This window comes from Camelus dromedarius, chromosome 16 (assembly GCF_036321535.1).
Source record: "Camelus dromedarius isolate mCamDro1 chromosome 16, mCamDro1.pat, whole genome shotgun sequence".
In the NCBI taxonomy this organism is placed as follows: domain Eukaryota; kingdom Metazoa; phylum Chordata; class Mammalia; order Artiodactyla; family Camelidae; genus Camelus; species Camelus dromedarius.
The window spans coordinates 12,315,297-12,333,602 of NC_087451.1; the positions used below are offsets into that span (position 1 = coordinate 12,315,297).

At 41.1% G+C, this 18,306-nt stretch overlaps 1 long non-coding RNA gene across 3 annotated transcripts in view; it reads left to right on the forward strand.

Moving 5' to 3' along the window:
* The window catches only part of LOC105097831 (uncharacterized), a 131,872-nt gene that overhangs the window by 101,988 nt on the left and 11,578 nt on the right, over window positions 1–18,306 (forward strand). For 2 of the 3 annotated variants that reach the window (XR_010384436.1, XR_837976.3), the window contains one exon: window positions 8,695–9,082. This is a non-coding gene — a long non-coding RNA (uncharacterized LOC105097831). Of the gene's footprint in view, window positions 1–8,694; window positions 9,083–18,306 lie in introns of those variants that run through there. The other variant, XR_010384437.1, reaches the window with a different exon arrangement.

The following is an 18,306-nucleotide window of genomic DNA, read 5'->3' on the forward strand; positions in this document are numbered from 1 at the left end:
CCAAGAGGTAACCACTACCCTGAATGTTGTGTATTTTCCTGCCTTAGTCTGTCTCAGCTGGCTGTACCAAAATACTGCAGTCTGGATGGCTTATAAGCGACAGAAATTTATTTCTGGAAGGCTGGAGGCTGGAAGTTCAAATTCAGGGTACCCCCATGGCCAGCACGGTCAGTTTCCATGTCCGGTGAAAGCTGACTTCCCAGTTCATACATAGCCATCTCTTCACAGTAACCTCACATGGTGGAAGCGGCTAGGGAGCCCTGTTAGGCTTCTTTTCAAAAGACACTAATCCCAATCGTGAGAGCTCTGCCCTCGTGACCTAATCACCTCCCAAAGACTACCTCCTAATACTGCCACGTTGGGCACTGGGTTTCAACATAGGAATTTTGGAGGAACATAATCATTCAGACTATAGCAATCATTCTCTTGCTTTTAAAAAATAATTTGATCATGTGTATGTATTTCTAAGCAATGTATTATTTAATTTTGTTTGTGAACTTTATAAAAATGATATTCTGCATGTCGTTTTCTGCCACCTGCTTTTTTCACCCAGTTTTATGTTTCTAAGATTCATCCTAAGATTATGTTCTAAGATTCATATGTTGTTGCATATGGCTGAAACAGTGTTTTATGACCTACTTTTTCCACTCATTCTTGTGTTTCTAAGCTACATCCTTGTTGCTGTGTATCTGAATGACCTTGGATTTTCCCTCTCAGCCAGAGTTTTATTACCTTAAAATATAAATAATAATAGTAATTACTACATAGAGTTTTTGTGAGCACCAATAAGTTATTGTTAGAGTTACTTTTAAAAAAAAAAAGTGTGGTGGTGTATTGTTTGTTCCCTGTAGGTGCCCTGGCTTTTTTTCTCTGGGATTTTTAAGGTCTTCACTTCTGACGTTGCACCATTTCAACTAGGTGTGGAGTTCTCTTTATTTATCATGCTTGATATATTCTGTGTTTTACCAATTGATTTCAATCAGTTCAGGAAATTCTTGACCCATTATCTTTTTCAATATTGCCTTCCTCCTATTCTCTCAATTCTTTCCTCCTAGAACTTAGATTAGATACATGTTGAACCTTGTTCTATCCTTCATGTCTTTTAACCACTCTTTCATATTTTCCATCTCCTATACCCTCTGTATAGATAATTTCCTCTGATATAGTTTCCAGGTTATTAATCCTGTCATTGGCTGTTTTTATTCTGGTTTTAACACATTCACTGAGTTGTTAATTTCAAAATTTGTATCTGTATCTATTGGCCAGAAAGTTCCAGTTGGTTCTTTTACTAATCTTTCTCATCATTTTGACAGTTTCTTATTTCTTAATCTATTTCACTCCATATTTGATTTCTTTAAATGGTTAATAAAAGGTTTTTTTAGTAATCTGTAAATGACAATTCCAGTTCCAGTTCTTCAGTTTTTATAAATTCATTGTTGTTTCTGTTGATTCTAACTCATGGTGGCTTATGTATTGGAGATTTTTTTTAAAATTGTGAGCTCATATTTTATAGAATTTAATTTATGGAAATCCAAGGACCCAAATTGGGAGTGGCTTTTCTCCAGGGAGTACTTGCATTTGATTCTGTGAGGTGGCCTGGGATACAACTGATCAGAGATCTCTGAAGCTCCTCTTGCAGAACCAGGCTCAAAGCAGGCATCTCAGGTGTAATTCCCAGACCCTGCAAGTATGCCTTCATGCTTAGTATGAAGCATGGGCTGGTACTGTCATTTGCCCATGGCAACTCTAGCTTTTATGTTCGCTTGTTGCTCTCTGTTCTTGTTTGGCTCACTTTTTTTTTTTTCCTTTTGACCCCTTTCATGAAACCCCAGAAAAACTTTAAAATGCCTTTTAGTTTTGGTTCAAATCAGGATTTAATTGTCTCATAGCTAATGGCCCTTCAGGTTATCTAGCTTTCCAGGTTGCCAGAAATAGAACACACAACATTTCTAGCTAGTAGCAATTCTTGGATGAAAGTTGTGGAGGATTCTTCTATTAGTATAATATTAAGCTTCTCCATTTACTAAAGTCCCTGTCACAGAACTTAAGTTCTGTGAGGAAGGAACACTCAATTGGAAATCAGAGATGTGAATTATTGCCTGTGTTACCTCTGGAAAATCACTTACCCTGGATAAAGTATTTAACTTCTCTGTTTCCATTTGTTGTACTATAAAATGAGGATACATTTACCACCATACCTGCCCACAAGTTGTAAGAATAAAATGAGAAAGTGTTCTAATAAAAAACCTTGAAAAGTAGTTGAGGTGAGAAACAAAATATAATGATAATTATAGTAACTAACATTTATTGAGCACTTACTATGTTTGGCAGTTTGCTAAGCTCTTTATAAAGCTCTCATTGGCTACTTAAAACAACCCAACAAGATGGGTACTCATATCATAGTTTTACAATTGAGGAGGGAACCCTCCTACACTGCTGGGGGAATGTAGTTTGGTGCAGTCATTATGGAAAACAATAAGGAGATTCCTCAAAAAACTAAAAATACACTTACCATAGGATCCAGCAATCCCACTTCTGGGTATTTATCTGGAGGGAACACTAATTCAAAAAGATACATGCACCCCAATGTTCATAGCAGCACTGTATACGATAGTCAAGACATGGAAGCAACCTAAATGTCTATCAATAGATAAAGAAGCTGTGGTATATTTATACAATGGAATAATACTCTGCCATAAAAAAGAACAAAATAATGTCATTTGCAGCAACATGTATGGACCTGCAGACTGTCATTCTAAGTGACGTAAGCCAGAAAGAGAAAGAAAAATACCGTACGATACCACTCATATGTGGAATCTTAAAAAAAAAGAAAAGAAAAGAAAAGAGAAAAAGGACACTATGAACTCATCTACAAAACAGAAATAGATTCACATAGTAAACAATCTTATGGTTACTGGAGAAAGAGGGCGGGAAGGGATAAATTTGGGAGTTAGAGATTTCAAATTTTAGCCACTGTGTGTAAAAATGGATTTTTAAAAAAGTTTCTTCTGTATAGCACAGGGAACTATATATATCTTGTAATAACCTTTAATGAAAAAGGATATGAAAACAAAAAAAAATTTGAGGAAACTGAGGCTCAGAGAGACTAAAAGTATAAGATGATGGAACCATTAATTAGGAGCTCCTTATTTTCGTCATGAAACGATCCAGTTCAGTTATTAAAAGGGTAGAGGATTCCTCAAGGTAAAGTAAGTACTGCCATCTCTCAGTTTCCTGGATGATTTTCTCTCAAGTAATGACACGTGTTTTGCAAGGATGCATGCCCATCAAGATGCCTGCTGTGTTAAAACTTCCACCCTGAAGAAGTGATGTGTTTTTGATAAAAGCAGCTTAAGCTGTGAACACTCCATTGCAATTTGTACAGCTGTGTAATCGAAACTACTAAAAGGGAAGTTAATATATTATTCTACTCACAGAACTGCAGTTTGATTCCTATGACTTCTTGGCACATCTGTCTGAGATATAAATCCTAAGCAGACTGAGCAGTCATTTTCTAAATCTTCAAAATGCTTTACTAAGCAAAGTCTTAGTGTGGTTAAGGGGAGAAAAAAAATTAATAGACTCCCAAGTGAGTGGAGTTGTCTAGCTCTCTGCAGTGTTTAGGGTAGGTGCAAACAGGACTGGGAATGTGAAGAAAGTGCACTTTGAGGTAGAGGATAGAACACAAGCCTAAAAGCACCAGAAGGTGAACTCTCTTGCCAGCTTGAGATAATTAAAGAGGGTCTTTGGGAAATGGGTTGCCCATGTTTGCAACATGTTTAATTTTTTGTTATTGGCAAGAGTTCAAATTGCATTTAAGTAGGCTTGATTAGAGATGCCAGTTATTACTGGCCTGCTCACGTCCCTTTCTAATAAAATCCCTGCCCACTGACCTTACTGAGTGGTCAGTGGGCCACATGGCCATGACCACACCTAACTGGACACCTGGTCCAAGGGAGTGGCCATAAACCATATCCAATGATGTATACTCCATGAACTTGGTTTAAAAAGAAAAGCAGAAGTCAAATCTTCTCTCTTTGGGAACCTACAATAAGAGACACAAAGGGAATTTTGGTATATACTGAAACTGGAAGGCCATAGAAGTAGCTAGGGCGGCCACTTTTGTAGCCAGGTACAAGATGCGTTCACAAAGAAGGCTGGTCCAGAGAGAGGGTGGTGCCGATTCGCTGCGAGGTTGGAAAGCCCCGAGAGAGATGATTCAGTAGCTGTTACTTAGTGCTACTGCTGCAGTTTCACTTCTTCCTGAGGTCTTGTGGATCCGTTTACTTAGGTTTTAGTGCACATACATTTTTTTTGTGTAAACCCTCCTTTTGACTTGTGTTTAAGTGATGAGTAACTTACCTCTAGTAGCGTGACTCCATCTCCGTTTCTTGCAACAAAAAGAGCCCAGTATGGATCAGACAATTCATCACTATTCTAATGCTGCTGTGGGTGTTAACACCTGGACTGTCTTCAAGAGTACCCGACTTACTTCGTGTTTTAGTAGGACTCTTGCATTGCAAGTGGCAGAAAGCCATATCAAACTGACCTAAAGGGAGGAGTTTATTGGAAGAACTGAAGTATGTGATGAAACAACCAAGTCTGGAGAAAGACAAGGATGCTCCTGGGCCTCAGAAACAACTGGAGCCAAGGACTCAAGTCCTGTTGGAACTCTAGCCCTACCTTTTGTCTCTGCTTCTCTCCCTCTTTTTTATTCCTTCTTCTTGCTGCAGACTAATGTTCTCTACATGATAGAAAACATGGCCTCTGAGATTCCCAGTTTTCTACAGAGCTGTATGGTTTAGTTCTTAGGAAGCATGGGCCCCAAGTCAGGAGGGGTGGTTTTGAATCCATAGTTAGCCATCAGGGAGATCTTGACCTTTAAGCTTAACCTTGACTTCTGAGTAACCTCTCTGAGCCTCTGTTTCCTCCTCTGTAAAATGGAGATTAAAAATAGGTGCCTACCTCCCAGTGTTGTTGTGAAGATTATATGTGATAATGTATGTAAAGCATTTAGCTCGACATCTGGCGCTCAATTACGTTAGTACTTATTATTACTTCCCTGCCAAATGCAAAACCAGAAAAGGCTTTTCCTTTGAGAATGTGTATCTTAGTATCTCTTGATACAAATACATTTACAAGAGAAAGGAAGGCAGGGCCTTTGGTGAATTTCTCCATCAGCAAGTTACAGGAGGTTGAATCGCAAGGGGCTAGGCAGAAGTAAGGTTTGCCAAGATCTGATAGTAGATTCTGACAGCTGCTCCTTTTAAGTGTTACTGGAGGGCCCTAACAGGCCTGGGGATTCTCAAGTAGGATCTAGCTCTGAAAGTCACTGCTAGCCAGGGCACAGCCACCCATGACCACTGGAGGGTGCCAGACGGTCAGGATGGTGAACTGGCCCAGGCAACTTGACTGCACTAGGACATTGTTCATAGAGAAAAGCTGAGAGAAGGAAAGAGGACCGATAAAGAAGTGTGTGTCTTACTGGCTTATTGGAGGTACCATGTCAGTTGGGGACCCGGGAAACGTGGGACAAGAAAACCCAGAGCCTCAGAAAATCTCTGCATGGGCTTGGTCTGACTTGAAGTCTCAAACAACCAAGTCTCCCAGAGAGCAGGCTGGAAGAGCAGGGAACTGTTAAAACATCAAGGCAAGAGGGCTGGGAGAGCTTAAGAATCAGATCTGTGTTGAAGAACCTACACAGAAAGCAAGCCAAAGCCAAGACCAAGACACAAAGGGAGCCTAGAAATATGACCTAAGGCAAAGTCGACAGAGGGCAGGAGCTGTGACGGAGCATCTAGGCTGCTGTCTGTGTGGGATCTGCCCAAACAATCAAACCAGTTCACGCTACACTGTTAGAATGATTATTTCAGCCTTAAAGTAAACTCTACTAATTAATTCAGTCATGGTCCAAGATAATAGATACTAAAACACAAATTTATTTAATGTGTAATTATCTGATGGGTAAAATGGATTTGCCAGTTATAATCTAAACTGCACTTCTTTCTGCACCATCAGAAAATTCATTATAGAATAAAGTTATAGAAAAACAAATGAAGCTCTACTCATCAGAAGTCCAGAGGTAATTTAAAATACATTTATTGGGCTTCAAAAGTATGGAGAATATTAAAAAGTATAAATAAAACAAAAAATGATTTATATTCCCACAATTTAAATTGATCTGTAGTCTTATTTTAAATGTATAGTTTGTGAGTATATTCAATTTGGTATTCTGTGTTCTACACCTATCATCATTTTATAAGTATCAATGTAATGAAGTTATTTTTAATGACTGCATATGGGAGACATGAATTTCATGTGGAGGGACCATAAATTACTTTAACACTTTCACTGCTATTGAACATTTAGGTTGTTTTCAATTATAAATTATACTATGATAAATATCTTTTGTGCATGACACTGTGTTCACATTTCTAATTATTTCCTTAGAAGCTATTCTGGAAAATAGAGTTACTGAGTCAAAGAGCCTGAGTGTGTTAAGACTCTTGGTATATACGGTCAAACTGTTTTATAGAAGTTTGGCCAAATCTACATATTTCTTTGTATTCTCATAGCATCAAATGTTACGTACTTAAGTAATGTGATCTTTGATCAATAATACTAACAAAGCTGTAGGGTTTTTTTCATATTTTTTAGTCATTTGTGTTTCATTTGTTATGAATTGTCTGTTTGTATCTTTTACCTATTCTTCTAAATTTGGAACCCAGTGTTTTCTTTATACATTTATTTAAATACAACATTATAAAGATTTTAAAGTATATTAACCTTTTTTTCATATTAACTATTGGCATTTATTTTTATTATAATATTTTGGTTACAGAAGATTTTTCTTTTATGTAATTCAGCTTATTCATTAATTTGGCATTTCATCTATTAATTTAATGGTTATAAAGTTTTTCCTTATCTCTGAGATAAGGTGAATCTTATCTTTTTATCCTATCACATTTTCTTTTAGTATTTTAAGATTTTTATCTTCTTATATTTAAAACTTTAAATTAGTAGGATTTCCTTTTGAAGTGTAGTTATGGTGAGAATGAGTGTACTGTGTATTAAGGCAAAGTGCTTATGACAGGCTCTATTCTTGTGAAATACAGCCACTGATCTTGGTGAAGGGATTTCATGGTGTTCAGGGTCTTGGCTTACTCCTGGGTGACTAGTTCTATCCTAGGTGCCTATGAACATCAGACACTGGATTGCCTCTGTTAGTTGTAAACACAGGAGGATTTCCAAGAGTAGAGATGTTTTCTCTACTCCCTGGTACTTTGCAATAAGGAACCCACCTGGCCATTTCACTCCCTAGTTTGTAAGAGATAGTAAAATCAAAACACTCAAAGAAAGGGGCTCACGAGGTCTGTCTCAGCTACTCCAGGCTCTAGTGGTCCAAGCACATTGTCACAAGATACTGGATACCTGTATCTAGTTTGATGCTTTCAAACTTCTAAGGTAGCAGATATGATAAATCATTCCCATTCTCAAGTCAGGTGGTTGATATCAGCTAGGCCAGCTTCCTCCACATAGACTGATTGTTGCCAGGCCATGACTTCCTAATATTTGGGCAACGTGGCCCTACTGCACTGTTAAAGGCATTGGTTTCAATGGTGTAGAACTGTTTGGATGAAGGTAAGTCAAAGTTGGGAAGGGGATATGCAAGTGTTCAACAGCTGGAATGTTTTATCTAACTCTGGATCTGAGAGAAACTGTTTCCTCCTTTTGAGAAGGTTAATTTTGGTCCAGGAAAGGCAGAGGCCTGTGAGAATTCCAGGAATAACTCAATGCCTTTGATAAATCTGGCCGAGTAGAAAGTACAAGGCCACTATGTAGAAATCCATGAGGATCTCTAACAGTTCTTGGAGTTGACCTGGAGTGGTGCTACTGCTCATGGTCAAAGAACCTGGTTTGTGGGCTCATGTCAGATTGGGGAAGTATCTCACGAGATTGTGCTGATAGAGCATGACCTCCAGGAAGTCATACAAGTTGCTGTTTGTTAAATGACTGAGACATTGCATAGGCAACACAGCAATGCCACGTATTTAGACTTACTCAATCGTAAGCAATCTTTCTTTCATTTTCCTTCCAATAAAAAATTGCAGAGAAGGTGCAGGCTTCTTAAAGTTTTCATTTTGTAAAGACCTGTGCTGGAAGTCAGAGATCAGTAGAAATAGACAGTGAGCTCGGATAGAGGACTTGTAGAAGTTGTAGTAGTTCTATAAGAGGCAGAATTCTCTATTTACTGCAAAGGGCACTGGGACTGAGATGAAGGAGAGGAAGAGACTGATAAAACTGTCACAAAAGGGAGGCGGTCAGTTACACCCGCTGGAGGTCTCTGACTCTAACTCTGAAAAGAATATACATGAAGGATTGTCACAGGACATGAGAGCTGTTGAATGGTCCCACTTGTGCAGTAGAGAGGCTCCTATACATCTGTGTCCAAAAGCATTTCCCTGAAGTTCTCACACTCAACCATAGTTCTGGAAACTGAGATCATGGGTGAGATAGAGTTTGGTTGTGGGCTAGGGTAAGGAGAGGCACAAGCTGTAATGGTGGCAGAAATACGACAATGAGAAGAGGGAGTGGGTCTTCCAGGATGTGGTGGGGTCATGGGCCTCCATTCAGAGACAGAAATCCAGGGGCAACATGTACATTGAATGTTCTCAATTTCTGTCCATACTGCAGTGGCCTCATATCAGGTGAGAGAAAGACCAGCTAGACCAGAGAAAGCTGCCTGACCCCCTTGAGTCCATCACTGAAGACTGGAACTCACAAACCTGTGCTCCCCTGGTATGTGAAACGTCCCTTCGTGAGCCCAAGAACCAGGCTACCCCACGGCTGAGGTCCTGCAGACTATCTGGTGGGGTTGGACCAGGCGTCAGTAGATAAAGTAGCCTGCCTTTTCTCCGACAAGCCCAGCTGCCCTGCCTGCTAATTGTGGAGCAAACAGAAAATGTCAACTAGTTAACTTGAAACATATGTCACTTTATTTGGCCAATTGTTTGGTTTAATTAACAGACACACTTCCGGACACATTTGTCTCATTTATTTTCAGTCTAACATTGAATCTTAATTCAGTCCTTTTAAACGATGACAAAGGAATGGCTTTGCAATTTGCCTGTTTTCCCAAAAATCTTTCTATTACTATAAATAAATATATTTATATCTATAAATATATGAGACAGAACCATGGTTACTATTGAATACAACCATTGTCATTATTATGTCATCATAGTACATAGCATAGTGCAGGGCTAGTAATTGGTAACCTGCTCCTAGGGAAATGTTTATGTTAACCTTCCCTCTACCCACCCACCTTGGCTTTCTGAGGTAAAAGTAGAACCCACTATGTCTCAATGATATGAATGATCATTTTGTATGCGGGGATGACATGCTATAACTATTCCTTCAGTAGATTTATGCTTCAACTTGCTTTACAGGTTGTAGTAGCCGTTTGCCCTAATTTATCAACATTCTGCCATTAGGGTCTGTATTAGCTACAGTTCGTCAGTTGTACACAAGGGAAACAGACTCTGGAAAACATGAGTAGAAAATTAATGTTTTAGAAGGATAGTGGGTAGCCGACAGAACTAATGCGAAAGCAAGGGAATCTTCCTAGAGAAGGACAGGAACCAGGACATCTCTAGAGGTGTAGGTGGCAGGAAGCCCTTGACAGTCTGAGGGTACAGCTGCTGGGACAATGGGCGCCAACCAGATTTTCAGTGTCTAGGTCACATCATTCAAGATTCATGTCCCCGGAGAGCCTGTTTGCTTAGCTCCTTGAGCGTGGGAGAACAAGACAGTTTGATTTATAGTCCCACCAAGACTATACACATGGCGGCAAGATAGTTTCCCAGTCAGAGTGCTGTTCCCAGAATAAGCCTGTGTGATACCAGGGCTCTAAGCCCAGCTGTCCAGTTACTCTCGTCCTGAGTGTCCCAGGGACCTGCTGTCCTTCAGTGATTCTGCAGCTCTCCTAGAGTTGGCTTTGAATTCTCACCACTTCTCCTGGTCACCAGGACCACCACCTGTCATTGTCCTCCACCACCGCAGCTGGGACTTTGGATGTCATGAAAAGGTTTCCCACAATTATAACTTTTATAGCCAGTAGGCGAGACATTTTGCCTACAGAGAATTGATAGTTCTGTTTTTAGGCCCCCAGAATGCCATGTGGATCTTTCAGTTTTCAGTTCTCCGAGTGAGCTCCCCAAGTGAGAGTGTTTGAGTGCACTCCTCTGTATCACCCTCAGGAATACTTCTCCCTGACAAAACCGTCAGTATCCTAACCTGAAGCACTCTTCATCTTATTCTAACCAACATCAGGGTGAATTCTTTTCTTCAGCCTGCTAGTCCCTATTCAAAGGTTCTCCCAGGCTTATCCACCCACCCTACTTCTCCACTCAGTGTTTCAGGGATTGTATTAGTCCCAAAGTCTTCCCTACCATTTCTCTCATGAAATGAGGACTCCTGGTGTCCCAGAGAAATGCAAATGAGGTCCCTAATGTGACAGAGTTTAAGTGTCTGCTTATGATAGGGTGTGCAAGGCATGTACAAATAAGAGGCTCCATTTTGTGTTTGGGAAGCTCAACTTAGATCATTGGCCAGGATACATGGTGGGAGTTGGGATCATTTTAGTGGAGATGAATTGCTTGGAACTCCAGCTTGAATCCTGTAGCAACTGAAAGCAACTAGTCTGCCCACCACCACATATGGGGACATTCTGATAAGAATCAGCACTGTGGGAATAAGGTCAAGAGTCCAGAGGACTCCCAGGGCTGAGGAATATGTGTTACTGGCACTAAAACTCTAAATGCACTTTCCCACAGAAATACTGTTATAAATATCGGTCAGGGTCTTTAGTAGTATTAATGCAGTATTAAGGTACATTAGGGTTCCGTAAACTTTTGTGCCTGGCCTTGAGGGCAGAGCCACAATTTGTAATATTGTTTCCATAGGAAAACTTGTTCCCAGTTCCAGACAACAGACCAACAAATAAGCTAACAATCTGGGAATTGCCTGTTTTGAGGCTTTTCACTGGTAAACACAATAGATTCATAGGCTTTCATAGTCAAACTGAAGTTTAGTCTGAGATTTTGGCTCTGAGCCCAGGAGTCCTCCTCTGCCCCTCTGTCCTCTTTGTGCTGAACATTTTGATTGAATTCCTCTTGGCCTCAAGAGTCCATCAGCAGTGTTGTCTCTATTCCCAGATCAACCTGTAGGCATTTCAGTAAGGTAAAAGCTGAACACAGTCGGCCCTCCATGCCCACAGATTTTGCTTCCAAGGCTAGAGGGCCGACCATGGGACTTGAACATCCATGGATATTGGTATCCACAGAGGGTCCTGGAACCAATCACCCGCAGATACTGAGGGACAACTGTACCTCTGATTCTAAATTTTTAAATGGCAACATTTCAGAATTATAAAAGGTATAAAGAATAGTGAATGCTTATGTACCCATGTTCAGAAATAAAATATATATACAGTTGAAGCCCCTGTAGCCTGTCCCTAATCTCATCCCATCTCCCTTCTGTTCTAGAAATAATCACTTTCCTGGTTTCAGTGACTGTCATGGCCATGTAAATTGTCAACCATTCTATACATGTATACTGGGTGTCCCCTCTGCAGGAATGATAGAAATGTGGAGAGTGGGAAAAGAGTCAGTCTGGGGAATATGAACCAGGTGATCCTGGCCCTAATCCAAGTGTTTGGGGATCAGGACTCAACCCATGTTGTGTAGAGGTATCATTTTAGGAAATGGAAAAAAACTGTATGTATCAGGCCCATATTCTGGAAGCATGTAGGGAAGGCAGGCCAGGAAGAATCAGGACAGGGTGTCCCATGAGCTGGATTTGTCTAGCCCAGCAGATGGTCTCTGTCTGGCAAGCACCGAATCAAGGCCAGGAGATCAGTAATCATGGAAAAGGGTAGGCAAGAATGGAAGAGTCTCACAGAGAGGCCACCTCTTTGTGTCCAACATTTCTAGACTACAGGAACAGGGCAATAGTAGATAAAAAGTCCACTTACTCACTCATTCGGTCAGTCATTCATCCAACAAACTAATCCCTGTGTGGGTTACAGGCAATGTGTTAAGCATTAGAGGGAGAAACGAGAATTTTTTAAAAATGGCCCCTGTTCTGAAGAAACTCAGATTAGAACTGGAGAGGACATATGAAGATAATTACAATATAATTTTGTAAATTAAAAGATAAATAGGGGCTTGACAGGGCTCAAGAGGCAGACTGGGTCACGTCAAACTCATACACTGAGTGTTAATTTAAGAAATAATCCAGAATGCAGCTTCTTAGGAGGCAGTGGAGGGTCTGGAGGCAGGGCGAAGATCTCAGAGATGTCCTGGGGCAAAGGAGAGGTTGAGGTGGGGGAGGTCAGAAACTCAAATTCAGTGGGTGATGATGAATCAGGAGCAGGCAGATACCTGGAATGGAACAGGAGTTCAGGCAATGGACAGATGGGACGATTGTCACCATGTGTGTACACCTCCTCCTTTAGCTACTGTTCTAGATACCACCTTCCTGACACCACAATTTGGAATCCACAAACCACCCTAACTCCCTACTTCTGCTTCTCTTTACCCCACCAGACATTTATTTTGGTCGTATGGAACTCCTGTCGGTGAACAAATTCTCCTACTTTCTCCACTTCTTCACAGAACAATCTATAGTGAACACCTCTTGGGGGATCTTCCCAGGTCACAAAGACCTTCATAGCACCTCTCCTCACCCATGATGGTTACTCCCCCAACCCTCCACTACCACCGACGGCAGAGAGCTAGAGTTAATTTCTGTTACATGCAACCAGAGACCTAACCTAGCTAATCTCCCATCACCTTGTAGCCTGAACTGAAACCTGGCTTCCCCCTGAGGTTACCACTTCCCCTGCAGTCCTTTCAAGTAGAAGCTATTTATTCCTCCTTGCCTCACACAGAGAGAGGCACTAGCAACATTCTTTGCTCCCAAAGTTAGACATTGCTTCTGAGCAGCAGCAGGCGTGAAAAACCTGCCCCACTGAGATCCATGCTGTTCAGCTAGTAACCTTCTCTCCTGTCATCTACCAACGTGGTTATACCCTCACATTTTGTTAAGTGCCTGGCTTATTTCTTCATCCTCTGGGGAGGGGGATTTTGCTGAGTCTGTGGAACCCCTACTCAGTGGCCAGCTTCCTTGACTTTTCAAATTTAACATCTTCACCTCCAGTTTATTTCAGTGTACGCCTATGCCATACCCTGTACTTTGTCACTGCTGGTACAATTCCACCGTGGAAAATGTAAACTATTACTGACTACCCGTTCAGCTCTCTCCTCTGACACAATCTGATGGATTGAAGCATCTACAGATTTTCAGCTGTGTTTTCAGCCTGTTGGATAAAACTTTTCACTTGTTTCCTATTAGCTTTCCCTTTCATCCTCTGCGATCATTGCAGACCTTCACTGCTCTTTCCAAGCTCCACACAATCAGGGAAACTCTGTTCATTTATTAATTTATTCATTTATATCATTCAGCAAATATTTATTCCACACCTGTTATGTTTCAGGTACTGTGGCTACAATGGCGTATCTTTGCCAGTGAGGAGCTCATAGTCAAGAGGACGCCAATCCAGTAATCATACACATAGAACATAATTACAAACCATGATAAGACCTGGGGGTGGAGCCAGGAGGTAGAAAGGGGCATTTCAGGAAGAAGAAAAAGCATGAGCAAAACTCTGAGGCAGAATGGAGTGTGGTCTGAGGAAATGAAACAAAAAAGATCTATGTGGTTGGAGACAGAAAACTATAAAGAGAATGGTGCAAGGTGAGGCTGAGTGAGGGGAGTGACAGGGTAAAATCTGCATTTTGAAAAGATCCGTTTCAGGGGATGAATACGTGGAGCCTAGGGGCTTTTTTAGGGCACTACCACTGTTCTGCATGATATCTCCTGATGGATACATGACAATATGCATTTGTCAAAATCCACATTAACTGTATAGCACAAAGAATATGAACTATGGGCTTTAGTTAATAATAGTGTATTAACATTGGTTCATCAATTGTAACAAATGTGCCACACTAACGAAAGATACTGATAATAGGGAAAGCTGGAGTGGAGTAGAGAGGGGGTATAGGGAACTTTCTGTACTATGTGCTCAGTTTTTTGTAAACCTAAAAGTGCTCTAAGAAATAGACTTCTTATTTAATTTTCTATTTAATATATAATGTAAAATATTTTTTATTTAATAAAAAATAAATAAAGAGGACGGGGAAGACCACTGGCCGCTGTGACGAAAGTAGATTGGAGGCAGAGGAAATATGGCAAAACCATAAGAAAGTTGTCTCAGAAGTCGAAGCAAGAGAAGATGCAGCTCAGACCAGAGCGGTTATGAAGAAAAGGGAGCAAAATGGACAGGAGATGGTATTGACAAGACATGGTGATAGACTGGATGTGGGTTGGGGATCAAGGGCCACTGAGATTTCTGGCTTTCTCAACTTGATGATTAAATAAGGATCTAGGCCAATTTTATCAACATTATCACTACTTGCTAAGAAACCACTGAACACGTAGGTTCTCAGCATGCACGTAAATGTGATGCTCATACTTAAGACGTTTCATTGTCTGCTTTTCAGCTCTCACTGTGATCGTTCCCCACCAGACCTTGTTTAAAAGAGAGATCATCCCGTGAGTCCTGTTCTTGCTTCAACCATTAATTAAAGCACAAGGTTACTCGGCTTTTCTGGGCCTTAGTACTTAACACCAGTCACACAAGAAAGCTGAACCAGTTGGCCTCTAAAGAGTAGTGCAGAGTTGGGGAGTGGATGCCAGTGGTCTCTAGTAGCCAGAGGTCTTCCAGAAGTACTCGTCATGCCGATCTCTGCCCAACTCCTGGGCTTTTACGGTGAATTCTAGTGTCTCCTATTTGTTGGTTATTGTTCTCCTGCTCATGGCAGAGTTACAGTTCCTGGATCCCTGCTTGTGTCCCAGGACAGTGGCTGGGGTCAGCATGAACTGTCGTTACCTCAAGTAACTATGGACCAACATCAAATACTTCTAAGTCAGGTTTGGGACACAATACCAGATGGTATCAAAGGAACTTTAGTTCCCTGTGTGTTTTTATTTCAAAATCAAGCTTATCTTCAGACAGCAGAACAAATGTGCCAGTATCCTGTTCCAAAACCCAAAATACACAAACTCCCAGGAACCACCAGCCCTTTAGTCAATCTGCCTTCTAGAGAATGCTGTTACTATTCAATACCCCTGGGATTTACCTCTTTTCCAGCCACATCAGTAGCACAACACAGCACCTATAGCCAGTTAAGCCATGCCAACTTTGTTGCCAACCCATGTAGGGGGCTGCCCCTCAATCTGACTTTCTCCATATAAACGCCTATCTGTGGGTCCCAGCAGGGAAGCTCTAGGTCACGTGCTATGGTTGTGGCTGTGGTGCCTTTGCATACCATGGCTTGTCTAAAAGATTTCATTGAAAACACGAAGGCCCTGAATCTGGCGTGAGAGCCAGCGCTGTGTTGAAACCTATGGCACTCAGGCTCAGACTGAGGACTGTCTCAGAGAATTCAAAGACCTCTTGCTCCTGCCACTTCTTCCAGCCAGCCCTGGGAAGCACACTGCATGGATTTGCTCCTACCCAAGGCTGACAACTTCCTTGGAAGGAACCTGGCAGAGTTTCCCTAAGCCTCACTCTGGCCATCATTTGAGTGACAAACCCTGCCCTGTGTTATGTTCAAAACCACTCCTGCTCTCTGCCCTGCTTCCTCCTCAGAGTCCCTGAATCAAATAAGTGCCCTCTAACTTTCCATCCTGTAAATGAGAAAGTTCCCTATAGATGAAGTCTTTCCACATTTAGATTACTGCTCTGGAATGTAAGGTTTATCCCCCAATAGTAAACTTATCAATTCTGTATGTCTGCTACACTATAATTTCTTCCTTCTATGGGAAGCTTAATAATTTGGGTTAAATTGCAGGTTGCTGGCCAGCCACTCCATTAACTGTCCTTGGTCAAATGCCAACTCTTAGTCCAATCAGCTCTGTCTGGACGTTGGAGAAGAGGGAGTGTCTTAGTAATAAACATGACAGCCTGTTGCTGCTGCTCCTGAAAGCAGACATTCAGGCCATAGAGCGTCCAGTAACTGATCCCTGGGACTGCTTTAAACAAATTATCTGAGGCAATCAAAATCTACCTGAAGCACTGTTATGATTATTTGATTGATGTTTCTCTCTCTGACCGAACAATAATCAGCATGGGGGCACACAGTAGGAGCTCAACAGCAATTTTTCAAATTTATGAAAAAAATGCATGAATAAAGCTGAAAGGCTATAAGGTTAAGAGAAGTTGGGGAAGTCAGGAGAGAGCTTGAATGAGTCAAAGGTTTGACTGAGTCAAGTTATGAGTAACCCAGGTTATGAATAAGCAGAACTTATGATGCAGAAAAGACACACAGAGTAGATTAAGAAAGCCAGGCAATAGTGAGTGGAGAGTGTGGCAGACACAGTGGGAGTGGCTGAGTCACTCAAGAGTAAAGATTCACAAAATCTGTGGCTAAGATCTTGGAACTACCTTAAATCCATAGCCACCCTCCTATTCCTGTTCTTCCTGATCCTGATTGCGCATCCTTCCCTGTGTTTCCAAAAATATGTATCTTTGTACAAATCATTTATTAGTAAAGGTAACTTGAGTGAATTGTCACTTCTTGGAAGTCTCTGCTTTGGGGAGCCTGAGGCTAGCACTTGAACTCCGAGGAGTTCAGTTATTATTTTTCCCGTGAAGGACATTCTTCCTCTGTGGTCAGCCCCCTATGGAAATGTCCTGACATGCATGAAGTCAGAGTGGAGACATAGCTGAGGCTCAGTCTACAATTCCTGCCATCCATATCTTATTTTTTCACCCTGAGTTTCAAGAAAGCCCTCCTATCTCCCTTGGGCTAGGGCGGCCAGATCTGCTTGGCCACATCTGCCTTTTAAAATTGAAGATTAAGAGAAAAAAATAAATATGACTTTAGAAGAATATTTGTGAGGTGTTACGAAGATCATTTTCATCATAGCGTGAATATTTACTGCTTGATTATTATGAATCATCAATTGGTTAACTGGACGGCCATGATGTCAATTATCCCCATAGTCCTGAGCCATTATTGGTGCCTGTAGATGTTGGTTTCTATTGCTGCTGTAACAAATGATCACACTTTTAGTGGCTTAAACGACAGATTTATTATCTTACAGCTCCATTGGTTAGAAGTTCAACACAGGCCCCACTGGACTAAAGTCAGGATACCATCAGGGCTTCATTCCTTTCTGGAGGCTCTCGGGAAGAATTTGTTTCCTAGCCTTTTCCAGCTTCTACAGGATGCCTGCATTCCTTTGGTTACGGTACCTTCTTCCATTTTCAAAGGCAGTAATGGTGAAGTTGAGTCCTCTTTACATATCCCTCTGACCCTCCAGAGTCACATCTCCCTCTGACTGACCTCACCTGGAAGAAGTTCACTGCTTTTGAGGACTCCTGTGATCATTTGGGGCCCACCTGGATAGTCCAGATTAATCTCCCCATCTCAAGGTCATTAACCTTAATCACATCTGCAAAATTCCTTTTGCCAAGTAAGGTAGCAAACATATTTAGCATATTCACAAGTTAGATGGATTAGGACTTGGACATTTTTGAGGAGCAATTATTCTGCAGTTACACACTGTAGTTACAAATTCTTTTATGTTCTTATCAGAACATCTGGGATTCAGATAGCAGTAAGAATGTCTAAAAAGTTCAAGTAGGTTTCTAGATCGAGGGAAATTTACAATAACAAATACAAGGTATGGCTTTGTTCACTAAAAATCAGCAGAAAGGAAAAAGAATTCCCACCTATTGAGTGCCATTAGCTGCACTGTGTCTAGCATAGTGAAATACGTGTTTCTCTCAGTTAACTTTCATAACTCTTTCCAGTAAATATTGTCTCCATTTTATAGTTGGGGAAACTGAGACTCAGAGCAGTTTAATAATTTGTGCAGTCACACAGCTGTTAAGTGGTAAAGCTGGAATTCGAACTAGATTTGTCAGACACTAAAACCCATGTACTTTTCACAGTGTCACTTGGCCTCCCAAATTTCCTGTGGCACTTAGCTCATCTATATGAAAATTGATACACCACCAGACAACAGATTCCTTCAGGGGCTTTAAGATTGACATTCTTAGACTCTTTATACTTGGCACACTACTGCTAGGCACACTAAATGTTTTTCTCAGAAAGAGACCATGGATAATCCTACCATTTTATTTGTTGGGGGAAGTGGTAATTAGATTTA